Source organism: Xiphophorus hellerii, chromosome 24, assembly GCF_003331165.1.
Source record: "Xiphophorus hellerii strain 12219 chromosome 24, Xiphophorus_hellerii-4.1, whole genome shotgun sequence".
NCBI lineage: Eukaryota > Metazoa > Chordata > Actinopteri > Cyprinodontiformes > Poeciliidae > Xiphophorus > Xiphophorus hellerii.
In genome coordinates this window covers 10,137,220-10,149,737 of record NC_045695.1, presented here as the reverse complement: position 1 = coordinate 10,149,737, position 12,518 = coordinate 10,137,220, and the positions used below count along the sequence as shown (strand labels likewise).

The window sequence follows — 12,518 nt, the reverse complement described above, 5'->3', positions numbered from 1 at the left end:
CCATTAAACAAGGTATTTGATTCCAAGCTGCTACGATTAAACACAACTCCAGTTATAATGAGCAACCCTTATGTAACCCTGTAAGTAATAATACACACATGAGGCAGGGTGCCACAGAAAAAAATAAATAAATAAAACATGCAAATCCGGTACCCTGGAGGCTTCAATTGGGTTCACATTTGGCAGTTTAGACAGCTGTGGCATTTGTATGATACGGTTTTCTTGTTCATCAAACTAGTGAATGACCATGCACGCCCCGCGGACGACGATGTTGTCATCCTGGCAGAAACCACTTTGATCCGAGGGAGCCGTGAAAACCTATTATAGATTGAAGCCGATCATCATTCACCAGTGCCCTCAGAGGGGGGATGAGGGGATGTAGAGGGAGCCAGGAAAATGTGCTTTGACTGTTTTCATGAATCATATCTATAGCTTAGTGAGGCGTGTCCTCGATTTTGGCCTTTTAAGTGTGTGTGTACGATTCGGCATTGTGTGAGATGAGGCAGGGAGGTTATCTGAAAACCTTTGGAACTGAAAGTACAATGGAGTCCTGAAAGAATAGACAGGAGAAGTAAAAGAAAGTGTAAATGCATCATAGTAGTGCATATCTATTGTAACAAATTGTTTTCCATGCGTGTTGTAATACATTTTTCATGGGGAAAATGAAATTGAAAAACCTTAAACCTCAAGTGTAATAAAGCATGTAGAATTTGTCTTTAATTAATTGAACACAAGTTCAGTCAAAACTAAAGGGAAAGTAGAAGGAAGTATTGCTAAAATTATCTTAATTGGCTTATCATCACCAAATATAACCGTCTCTAAAGTAACAGGTGTCTTGGCAGGTTGATGGTGTGAAGCATACAGATGTGACACTATGCTTAGGGGAAAAGTCATCAGCGTTGACTTTTGAGTAGCAATATCTACTGGTCATTAATCAGTGAAGGCTATATCCAGATAACTTGAATTACATTATCACACATGAAGAAAAAGTATTCATAAGGGCTGAGAGCTGCTAAACCCTTCTTATCTTTCCATATGTGTTGGCACATTGAAATTCTGTGAAGAAATTAAGGGGAACATTGAGTCTCATCGTGTTTTTAATTGTTACTTTTGTGTGTTGGGATCAAGGGTGTGGAATTCCAAAGAAATGTGGCTTTTTTATTATTATTTTTAGCATATTTAAAGATCAACTTGCAGTGTGAAGATACAATTCCAATACTCTGTGGTAACGATGAGTGCGTTCAAGCAGTTGGGTAATTATTATAGCTTACTTATTCAAAAAGTAGATCAAGGCATAAGTTTCAGACATGCTGACACAAATCAATGAATTTTATTTTTATAGCACATTTCAGCAAGAAGGCAGTTCAAAGCAGCGGGAATCAAAGTCCTTCAATGCCGACAGCATAGTGGGGTGAGATTGGATCAATGGTGTGTTATTAATTGCAATTGTGTTGATTTTGTGTTAGTTTTGCACGTCTGATGTACCAGGTGTATGAAAGCTGCAGGTGATTGCAGCTACAAAGGATACAAGAGGTTGCAAAGCTAACAGAACAAGAAAATACAGCATATAAACACAAACAACCACCACATACTAAATTTTAAACATGGAAGCAGAAGGATGATGATTTTTTACTTCTTCCACACTATACAATGTAGCAAATCTCATAAATAATTTGTTGACAATGTTCCTGTTTGCACATTCGACAACCTTGAGTTTTGTTAAACATATATTGCATCTGGATTTAAAAGAGAGACTGCTTTTTGTCTTTTTTTTGATGAATTCTGGCACAGTCGTGTGATTTGATCATGCTGATTGAATGCTGCCACTAAAACATCGCAGTGTGCACCATGCTTGGCCTAAATCCATACTAAATAACTAAAAGTTCTCAGCCACAGCTGCTCTCGCCTAAAGGCTTAGAACCTCCAACGGAGCAGCCAGAGGACTCTAAAAATGACTTCTGCAGCAGTGGTTACCAGCGCCTCGGGACCTAGTTTCTTTATAATGTAGTCTATTAATGAGGTTCATTTGGAATTACATGAATGCCATTAAATGCTCTTAACTAGTTATCAGCAACCAGCACAAGTTTGCACCTCGTTTGTCTCTTCGTAGTACCTGAGGTTGGCGATAAAGCAACTATCAGTGTACGTTGAAAGAACTACAGATACTAACAATGAGAGTCTTGGCTTTTTGGAGGAAATGTACAGACCAATGTGCAGCGGAGCAAGTCTTCATTGTTTCTTATTAGTTCTACAAGAACGAGCAGCAGCAGAGGCCTGTTTTCGCTTGCTATAAAAAGACAGTAGCACTTTAAAGAAGCTTTGATCGCATTAGACAAAAGTGCGTTATACGGACAGAGTACATGAAAAACAAAGTAGTCGTGTTTCACACATTACTGATCTCAGTGGCGTTCTTGTTCCGTTCGAGTGGGGAAAACATTGACTAAAACCAAAGAGCAATTCATTCACTTCTAAATCAAATGAGCATCCACGCAAATTAAATCTCAAACTTGCGTAAATGTCTAATGTAAGAAGGCAGTCACGGGTCTGAATTAGTCAATTTGGTTTTAGAATGTTCTATACGGACTGTCCTAAAATAATAATAAAAAAATATAAAAAAAATAGGAAAAACAGCAAATCAGATGTTCAGCGTCTACCTGTTTTTTTTTTTATTAGGTTTGTGTTATTTTTATGAAGGTCTGAATGATCAAGGCAGATTAGCAGAGAAAACATCCATTGATATTGGTGATGTGTAACAGAAACGCAAAACAAATGTACAAACTCAAAAAAAGGAGAATCCCGACTCGCCCGCAAAGTATACCTATTTTTGGACTGCGGCGGGGAAAACGTATGCAAAATTATCAGCCGATTGTCATACCTTTTTCTTTAAATTTACCATTTGCAGTTGCGGGGCCACTCTAAAAATGTTGAGTGAGACCACTGTGCATAGTTAAAGAAAACAGAACATGGATTTGATCTTTGGAATCATGTTGAATGTCATGTTTTATTAGCATGCACGTACGTTTCTCTCCATTAAAAGCAGACTTAAATGCTGAATCACTCACACATGCTTTTTTAAAAATTCTAATGCCTCATAGTTCTTCAGTTAAGGCCAAATGGTACAGGCTGTGAAAGAGAATTCTACCTTGTATATTTATATAAATGATGAGTGTATGTGTGCATTTATCTACATTTCATCAGCTATGAACAATAACCTTCAAAATATGTTGTGCATGCTAGAAATAGATCACGTTAGAATGACATCCTCCCTCAAACTCTATTGCATGTTCTCTACTGTTTTGAATTTCAGTCTTGAAACTATAAATTCCATTTGACATTTCGCAAGTGTAGTATGAAGCAGATGGTTATAATTTTACCCGAGTTTAGAAAAAAAACCTTGCTTTTGAATATCCATAACACCAAGTGACATAAGCAAGAACCTGGCAGTAAAGGCTGACAGTTATTTAAACAGGAGACAGACAGCTATTGTAAGCAGACTGAAGTCTGGACAGTAGCTCTGAAAAAGTTACATGACCAGCTGTTTGTTTTTGAAAAGAAGCCTGGCTTTGTGGATTCACTTCTGCCCAGCTGCTGGAGGGTAATTCCTCCAAAGGAAGTGTGAATGCAGGAAAATTGAAGAATCTGTAATGTAATAATAATACACAATAAGAGTCGTGTACTGTTGGTTACATGTGAGAACTTTGGTTATATTGTTTTTTTTACCATATTTAGGTTAAAGCGGTAGCTTGGAGGCCGTACATGCAGGCTAATTATAAACCATGGGACATTCCATGAGGTTGTTTAGCTGTACTGTATATCATCAGGGTGCCGGAAAAGCAATAACTCCAATTTTTGTTTTTTTTTCCCCCCCAGTCAAATTACTCCAGTGTTAAAATGAGGCCTTGCTTTAGAACAGTTTTGCTTCCATTGCTAAACTCCACTGTCAGAAGAGAAATACTTGTTCTTGCAGCACTACAGAATAATAATAATCATTTCCAACACGTCTGAGAGCCTGCTGCTTTAACATCACAGAATCCTGCCATGTTAACAGGAGTAGGAATATAGTTTTCTAAATAAAATCTGTTTTCAGTACCGTGAGTGAACTGAGGAACTACAGTGTGTGAAACTACTGTACTTCTTTCCACTGTCAGTGAAGGTTTCGTTATAGAAAGTCCAGTGAATGTTTGACCTCAACAGCTTTCATTCCGGGCTATTCCTTGCAGACTGAGAGGTGTGTGTGTGGGGGGGGTGCAGTCAGCGGGAGAGGCCGCATTTGTCAGAAAAGACAGCTGATGAAGCTTCTTCAGTGTAGCTCCTAATGAGAGTCCCCGCAGGCGCTCAGCCTCTGGCAACGCTTCAAGGTGACTCGATCCATCCCCCCCCCCAAAAAAAAGCGAACATGAGAACCAATTTTAAAAACCAAGGTGCGAGAAAAAAAAACGACATAACACAGACGAAGGGCTAAATAATTTGACAAAATTACAGGATATTTGGTGATAGGTATTTTTCCTTTCGAACCTATATAAAATAAAGAACCACAGACAACGTATATGAATTTTACGTGGAGCTTTTGCAAAAGGGAAGGCTTTGTCAAACTTCTCCTCCGATCAATTTCACAAAGCGTTCTGGGCTCCCCTTACAACGGCTCCTGTTTTATTGTCAGAGAAGGACAGGCAAAGGGGCAGTCCGGAAAAACAACAGAGGTCATAAAACTTCTAACCCAAACATCTAACAACCCAGGTCCAGATGTGATATCTGATCAAAGGTCTGAGCCCGGTTCAAATCTCGGTCAATACTGTCAAGAAAACAAAATACGACTGTTCACAGGTATTTACTAAATTAGGGGGTGTTCTTGCAAAAGGGCTGAGAAACTCAGTGTTATCTATTTCTCGTAAAGTTGAACAGACAGTAGTGACCTCCAGGTCATTTAAAGAAGAGAACACTTTAAACAGAAAATCACAAAGATCTATAGACTTAATGTGAACTAAAGTAAGAATAAAATGATAATACCAAAAAATCCCTAACATTCCCCCCTTTTATCATTTTATTAAGCAAAAGCTAAGCACAGAAAAGAAAAGAAAAGAAAAGAACCAATAAATGCAAGATTTTTTTTTTTTTTTTTTTTTTTCTAATCTAAACACAGAAAATACACAATGAATATATGGAATATAATGCAATAAATGAAAAATAAAAGAAACAGTATACCCCAAATGCATCTTAAATCACGAACATCATCTATTGTCACATGTTCAGTGCAGGAGCCATTGAGCAAATGATTTAATCTGTTTATTAGGTATAGCACATCATCATATGTTCCTGTTTTCCTGTTTATCTTCATTTTTCTGGAAACCAGATGTAGTCCTCATCTGTGTCAGAGGTTACCCTGTCCATCTGATAGCTGATCAAAGCAGTGTTAAATGTCTTTAACATCATGCTACGAAGACTTGGAATGATGCAGGTTGTATAGGGACAGAATAGGATCAGTACAGTCATGATGGGTGTTCCCATCTTTAATAAAAAGGCTGCCACCAGGGTCCGGAGGTGAGCCAAGAAATAGAGTCAAAAGGCTGTGACCTCTGAGTTGCATCGTCCACATAGTCTTTAAGCTCTTCCCATTCATGCAGGGCATCATGTATAGTTCCTCCAGTTCCTGTTGATCTCAACATGGTCTCGAACTTCAGCTACTCCCACTGATGGGAATAGACTTTGGATATACACTTCTCTGTCGCTCCAGATCCGGAATTTCCAAGGAACTCCAGTTTTTTTAGTAAGGCCTCCCCACCTTTGGGCTGGGCTTTCGGCATGACATCTCTCCTAGTGCAGTAGCGTCCATGGCTGTGAGCATCCTGGACCTTTTTCAGGGAAGTCACAGTCTGCCATTGTCCTGGATCCTCTGTTCCCTGGAATGATGGTGCTGCAGAAGGTGACTTTGACGTCCCCTGGTCTTGCTTCTGATGTCGAACTTCCTCATCTTTAGAAGAATAACTCTGGTACAGTTGCGGTCAGACTTCCATCTTTTGGAACAGGCAGTACTGATGTGGTTCGTCGCTTGGCAGTCGTCACAGTCGAAAATGTCTGCTTTCTTGTCACAGGAGGTGTAGATTTTTTGTTTCACAGGTTCTATGGAGCTGTCCCCAGAAAGGTGGTGCCATTATACACACAGACACCAAGGGCTCCTGGCTTAAGACTAACCAAAATAATTACTTCTGGTAGTCAGAGGTCTATCTGTGGCAGATGTATGGTGTCACTTGGGTGTGTGCTTGTTTCCATGTCTTAGACCACAGTTATGTGTTGGTCCCATTTTCTTCATATGCAGTTCTATTCATCAGTTGCCACCACAAATAGGGGTTGTAATCTTGTGAATGAGTCTGGGGGAAGGATGTGTCTGCTTCTCTCCTTATCTTGTTGAGGGTGAGACAGCCCCCACTCCAACACAATAAACATGCTGCAGTCACAGCACAGCAGGGATTCCACCTGGCTTGTGAGAGTCCCATTGCTGCTCAGATTACAGAGATGTCAGAATTTCTAGGCTAAAAGAGTGAGGATCTGTTGAATTCTTCTGCTGGCGTTGAGACAAAACACATCTATACAGTGAATTCCCTGTGTAGCCAGATCTTCCCCATCACTCAATCTAGAAGTCTAACACTCTCTGTACCGTACAGTGACTGAGATGTATCCATCTGGGTCTTTCAGCAATATTTACAGCAGTTGGTGTGGTTATCAGCACTTGGAATGGTCCCTCCCACAGTGGGCTGGCCCAGCTCTTCCTTTCTCTGACAAGCCAGTCTCCTGGCTTGATGGGAGGGGCTTTCTGTGGGAGAGTAGAGGCAGAGGGCAGTAAATTTGCATTTGACACCTCTTTCTGCTTTAGCGTCCTGATCATGTACTCTGTCAATTTTTTTTTTTTTTCCACATCTGCTTTCTGCAAATCTGCAGAAAACATTGGCAAGCTGTATGGTCTTTCATGAATTATTTCAAATGGTTAATCCTTCTTGTGTGAGTGTAATTCTTATTTACATCTTTACCAAATCTAAACATTTGTTTCCATACATTTCTTAATCTACTTTTTATTATAAAAAGGTAGTGGTATGCCATGTGATGGAATAACAGTTTTACAAATAGCTTTAGCTACTGTCAAAGCATCTGCGTGCTTTGCTGGGACTATTTCAACCCATTTAGAAAAAGCATCAATCATTAACAAACAATATTTATATGGTCCGCTTTGTGTAAGTTCACTAAAATCCATATGCATTGTCTGGAATTGATAAGAAGGTTTAGGGAAACTTCCTCTTTTTGGTCTCATGTTTCCCTGAGGATTGTTTTTAACACAAAGAGGTCATGCAGTACTATACAGCACTAAAAAAAATTTTTAAGTAAGAATTTGATTTTTTCATTTTAATCCGTGATTCATTTCATTTTAATAATCATTCCTCCCAGTTGACACATTGACAATATCCATGTGTCAAAATTGCAACTGCCTTACAGGGATTGTGGTAGGAAGGTTTGTCTATGTGGAAGTTGTCAAATTCATCAAGGTGGAACACTTCTGCTCTACTCCTGTCAGATGGCACAACCCAGAGTTGGCTCGTCTGCAGAACATTTCCTTACTCTTTCAAAAAAAAATGACCTTCCCAAAATCAAACAAAAATCTCAAATCCTCTAATTCAGTATTTCTTTATGAATTTAATAATCATCAATCAATCAAACCTAGATTCAAAGTTTTAAACTTTAGTCTAGAAAATATTATTCTTATTCACAATCATCAGTTTGGAGTATCCAGTTACTTGACATCTAAGTTTATTTTAACCTCACATTCCAAACCAGCTGACAATTTATTATCAAATTTTCTGACGTTTTAAAAATTTTTCCAATATTTCTTAATAACATTTTTAATTTGTTAACATTTATCTCTAGTTGTCAGAATCCTGTTGTAGGCAACGTGCACATTTTAAAGGAACTACATGTGTTAGAATCCAGCAGTAACTGATTTTCCTGCTGCTGTAACACTTCACCCAATTCAATAAAATGTAGATTCATTAAAAAATTTAACTCTACATTGACTGTGCAACAAATATTTAATGGTCTACAAACACTGCAGCATCAATTATTTATTATTATTTTTAGTTTTAACACTTAGAGATATTTTAATTTTAAATCCAAACTAGCATGTCCTTTAAAAAAGGAAAAAGGAAATTTTGCAAATAATTATTAGCTTAAAATCTTTGATGATTTTTAGTTGGTGTAATTTAGTGGCATAAGTTTATGCTAGTTCTTTGCTGAACTTTCAATGATTGCAGTTTTCCCTTCACGGTTTCCCAACCTTTGGCTCGTGGACCCTAAAAGGATCCTTAGCAGTGGTCCTGCTGTTCAGGACTCAGAGTTAACAGGGACAAACTGAGAGAATTTGTCTATCATTGAACATAAAAGCCTCTAAGACTTCCTCTTCTGGCTAGATAATTTGTGTGCAGGGTTAGCAAGCAAATCTTCAATGCAATAACAGTGTATGACAGCTGTGTGTGTGATACACTTATCTTTGGATTTCTCCTTTCTGTTTCACTTCTCCCTCCTCCTCCCAGTGCTGGCGTCGCTGGGGTGTAATCCTCCCTCCTCCCTCCTACTCTCTCTGCAGTTTCCTGTCAGTCCAACTGGCACTGGTGTTGGATCTTGAGTTGTCCAACCTGTCCCTCTGTCAATGTCCAAACAGTTCACAAATAAAACAAGCATCAAATAGTTCAGTTTGTTGTCTTTGTCTCAGAAGTACGTTATCTTTTCCTTCTCCACGCTGATGTCAGGGAGTAGATCAGCAGAGGTTGTAAGAGTTCAGTTGCATCCAAACACAAGAATGTAATTTCAGTCCAATGTCCAGCAGGACACCATACTAGAGTTTGCTCAGTGGCAGTTCCCAGGTGTCAAGGAATTAAAATCAGCAGATACTTCAGTGTCTGGAGGTGATAGAACTCTTCTTTGTCTTCTTGATTGCCGTCATTAGCTAGTGACGAAAGAGGGACATCATCTCGGCCATGGCAAGACAGGTTTGAGTTGAGGTCAGAGGTTAGACGCACCGCAGCGAGGCTCAGACAGAGGAAAAGGAAAGAAGCAAATAGGAGTTTATTAGTTTGTTATTCCTTTATATATATATTTTCTCTCTTTTTATTGTATAGTTTTAGCCACTTAGTACCCAACATTGTTTATATGTTATAAACATAAATCATTTAAAACACATATAAACATGAAACATGTTAAAACCCATAGTCTCTTTCATCCTTTGCCATGTTTAATTTTAAAATGTAGAATGTAAGTTAATTTACATTTAAATTAACTTAGTCTGTGTAATCATTTTATCAGAGATCAATGAATTACCTTAAGTTTATTGATCCTAATGCTGAATCTGTGAAGCCAGCGAGCAGCCCTCCTCTCATTTGGAATTTAAGTGAGATATGAGGCTGGATAAAGTCCAGGTCGGTACCAAACTCTGATCGCTGACACCTCTAGACATACAGCTAAAGGATCATAGCACCAAGTGGGTGTTTTAATCTTTTATAATTATTCTACCCAGTAATCAATACATTTAAAAACATTGTTCTCTGAGAAAAATTTTCTTTTCCTTTTTTTTTTTTTTTTTTATTGTGTCATTCCATTTCTCATCAAATTGTTTTTGCACATAATCATCCTGTGAATCATTTAGGATGTTCATTGTTACATGCAACTGATTATAGTTCATTTCTGTTTCAGGCGAGTCCAGCTGTCCTCGAGCTTCTCTAAGAAGCTTTCTTGGGACATGAGGATTGTCAGCTGACTTTAGATCTTATGAACAGTAGATTTTTCATCCTTGTGAATTGTATACAGATCTGAATGATTTAGTCTGACAGCTCTCATGCCATCTTGTACAGGGACTACTGCCATCCCTAATTTTGTCATTAGGTCTCTACCTAACAGATTTATTGGACACTTATGTGACATTACAACAGAAGCTTTTACTTTAATTCCTGTTTCAGGATCTTTAAAAGATATGCTTTTTGACATATATTCTCTATGTGTTTGTCCATCGGCAGATTTCACCCAAATGGACTCATTTGTGGGGTTTACACCTTCTATTTTAGTTTTTAAAACTGTTTTGCATGCACCGGTGTCACATAAAAATTCAACTTTTTCCCCACAAACAATCAGTGTGATATAAGGTTTTTCTTTTAATGCATTTAACATATCCCAAGCTGCACATACATCCACTATTTCATCAATTTGATCTGGTGTTAAGTTTTGTTTGGTTGTGGAAGAAAACTTTATGCTGAGGAGTTATACTTTTGTTTTTTGTTTTTTTTTTTTTTCCATCTGCCACCCTTCCGATGATTTATTTTGTTTTCTGGGCAATGTCTAGCCCAGTGGCCAAAATGGCCACAATTCCAACATCCATCTGGACGTTGTGGTTTTTGTTTTTGTTCCTTGTTTAGTTCCTGACAAATGACTGTAATTTGCCCTTTTACAGACATTTGTTCTAACTTTCTGATATTAAGAAGTGCACTCGGCTGACTATCTACCGAGTTTGTTAATACTGAGACAAGGGCAGACGAATCTGTCGCAGCGGTTGGGGGAGGAGCAGTCGGCCGTACCTGCTCTCCCCGTCCCACTGAAGCATTCCGTCCATCACTGTCTTCTGGCCTTACAAATAAGTTATTTGATTCTACGAGCCTTTTGTCTTTAACCTTTTTAATTTGTTCCTTTTTTTTTTTTTTTTTTCTTGCTACACTACTCTCCAAAATTCCCACAATTGCTTGCCATTGATCAATTTTTAGCTTCCCATCTATTTTATATTTCTTTTTCCATTTTTTCATATGTACAATGCTACCAGGAAATCTGGACATCATGTACTTTTCATCCCCTTTGAGGCCCTCAATAAGTGAGGAATTACAGGAATTTGTGTTTCCCATTGTTTAAATCTCTTGCTTAAAAATACTAGTATCGCGTGCTCTCTCAGAGAAAGTGCCGTAAGTCAGCGCTCAGTGCCTCCTGAAGAACAGGCTTCTACTCAGAGCCGAGCTCCAAGCGGTTCTTCACTTTGGATTCTAATTCCGAAGGCAGAGAGTTTTACTCCCAGAGAGAGAAACACCATTCACTCCTTCATGCACACACAGCAACAAAACAGCAAACAAAACACCAATATCAGCACAGCAAATAACAAACTTCCTATCTACGTGAGGACTTTCCCTTAAGAGGCGTCCTCTAAGTAAGGGGCTCTAAGAGCTTGACCTTTTGCCTTTAGTTGAAACTCTCTGTCAACTGGGACTCTAACCCTTCATTATTCTTTAGTCAAATTGAAATGTTAATATTTGACAAGGACTCAAACCTATATTTCTTTAGTCAAATTAATATTTGACAAGGACTCAAACCTATATTTCTTTAGTCAAATTAATATTTGACAAGGACTCAAACCTATATTTCTTTAGTCAAATTAATATTTGACAAGGACTCAAACCTGTATGACTTAAAATTCACCTACGTTTCTGTAGTTTTCGGGTTGTCCAGTCGGATCTCGTCACTCCGCCGTTGGCAGACAAAGTCGGATCTACGTCGCTGGCCCAGCGAAGAATTTGCTTCCTGAGTCTGTCTTTCCAGGTTCAATTGAATCTGGCCGTGCACGGATTCAGCGGGTCTTCCTCTGCCTGTCAGCGGGGGAGGTGAGAGATCCCGGGTTTCGGCACCAAAATGATAGGTATTTTTCCTTTCGAACCTATATAAAATAAAGAACCACAGACAACGTATATGAATTTTACGTGGAGCTTTTGCAAAAGGGAAGGCTTTGTCAAACTTCTCCTCCGATCAATTTCACAAAGCGTTCTGGGCTCCCCTTACAACGGCTCCTGTTTTATTGTCAGAGAAGGACAGGCAAAGGGGCAGTCCGGAAAAACAACAGAGGTCATAAAACTTCTAACCCAAACATCTAACAACCCAGGTCCAGATGTGATATCTGATCAAAGGTCTGAGCCCGGTTCAAATCTCGGTCAATACTGTCAAGAAAACAAAATACGACTGTTCACAGGTATTTACTAAATTAGGGGGTGTTCTTGCAAAAGGGCTGAGAAACTCAGTGTTATCTATTTCTCGTAAAGTTGAACAGACAGTAGTGACCTCCAGGTCATTTAAAGAAGAGAACACTTTAAACAGAAAATCACAAAGATCTATAGACTTAATGTGAACTAAAGTAAGAATAAAATGATAATACCAAAAAATCCCTAACATTTGGAACTCTCACTCGGGGTCGAGATGTCAAATTAGGAGCGTTTGAAATCCTGGCTGCCTCTAGGATGTGGACATGGGAAATAATTAAGGCATCTTGCACACAACATCTGTGAGAGTTCCAGACTCGCCTGGAACAGAAACTGCAAAATGGACATTAAAAAATGATGCTCCCACAGACATGCACAAGAGAAGTTACAAAAGCAATCGTGTGGCATAAAAACTTTATTAGGGACACGGCGATATCCAGCTGGAAATAGAAGTGTCTGACATTTAAACTTCAGCCAACT

The 12,518-nt window shown here is 38.7% G+C and overlaps 1 long non-coding RNA gene across 1 annotated transcript; it reads right to left on the bottom strand.

Moving 5' to 3' along the window:
- Positions 1-5,267: 5,267 nt before the first annotated feature.
- On the bottom strand, positions 5,268-12,151 carry LOC116716045 (uncharacterized). The gene is made up of 2 exons (XR_004338376.1): positions 11,492-12,151; positions 5,268-6,808 (listed from the first exon to the last, which is right to left on the bottom strand). It is a non-coding gene; the product is annotated as an uncharacterized LOC116716045 (long non-coding RNA).
- Positions 12,152-12,518: the final 367 nt, after the last annotated feature.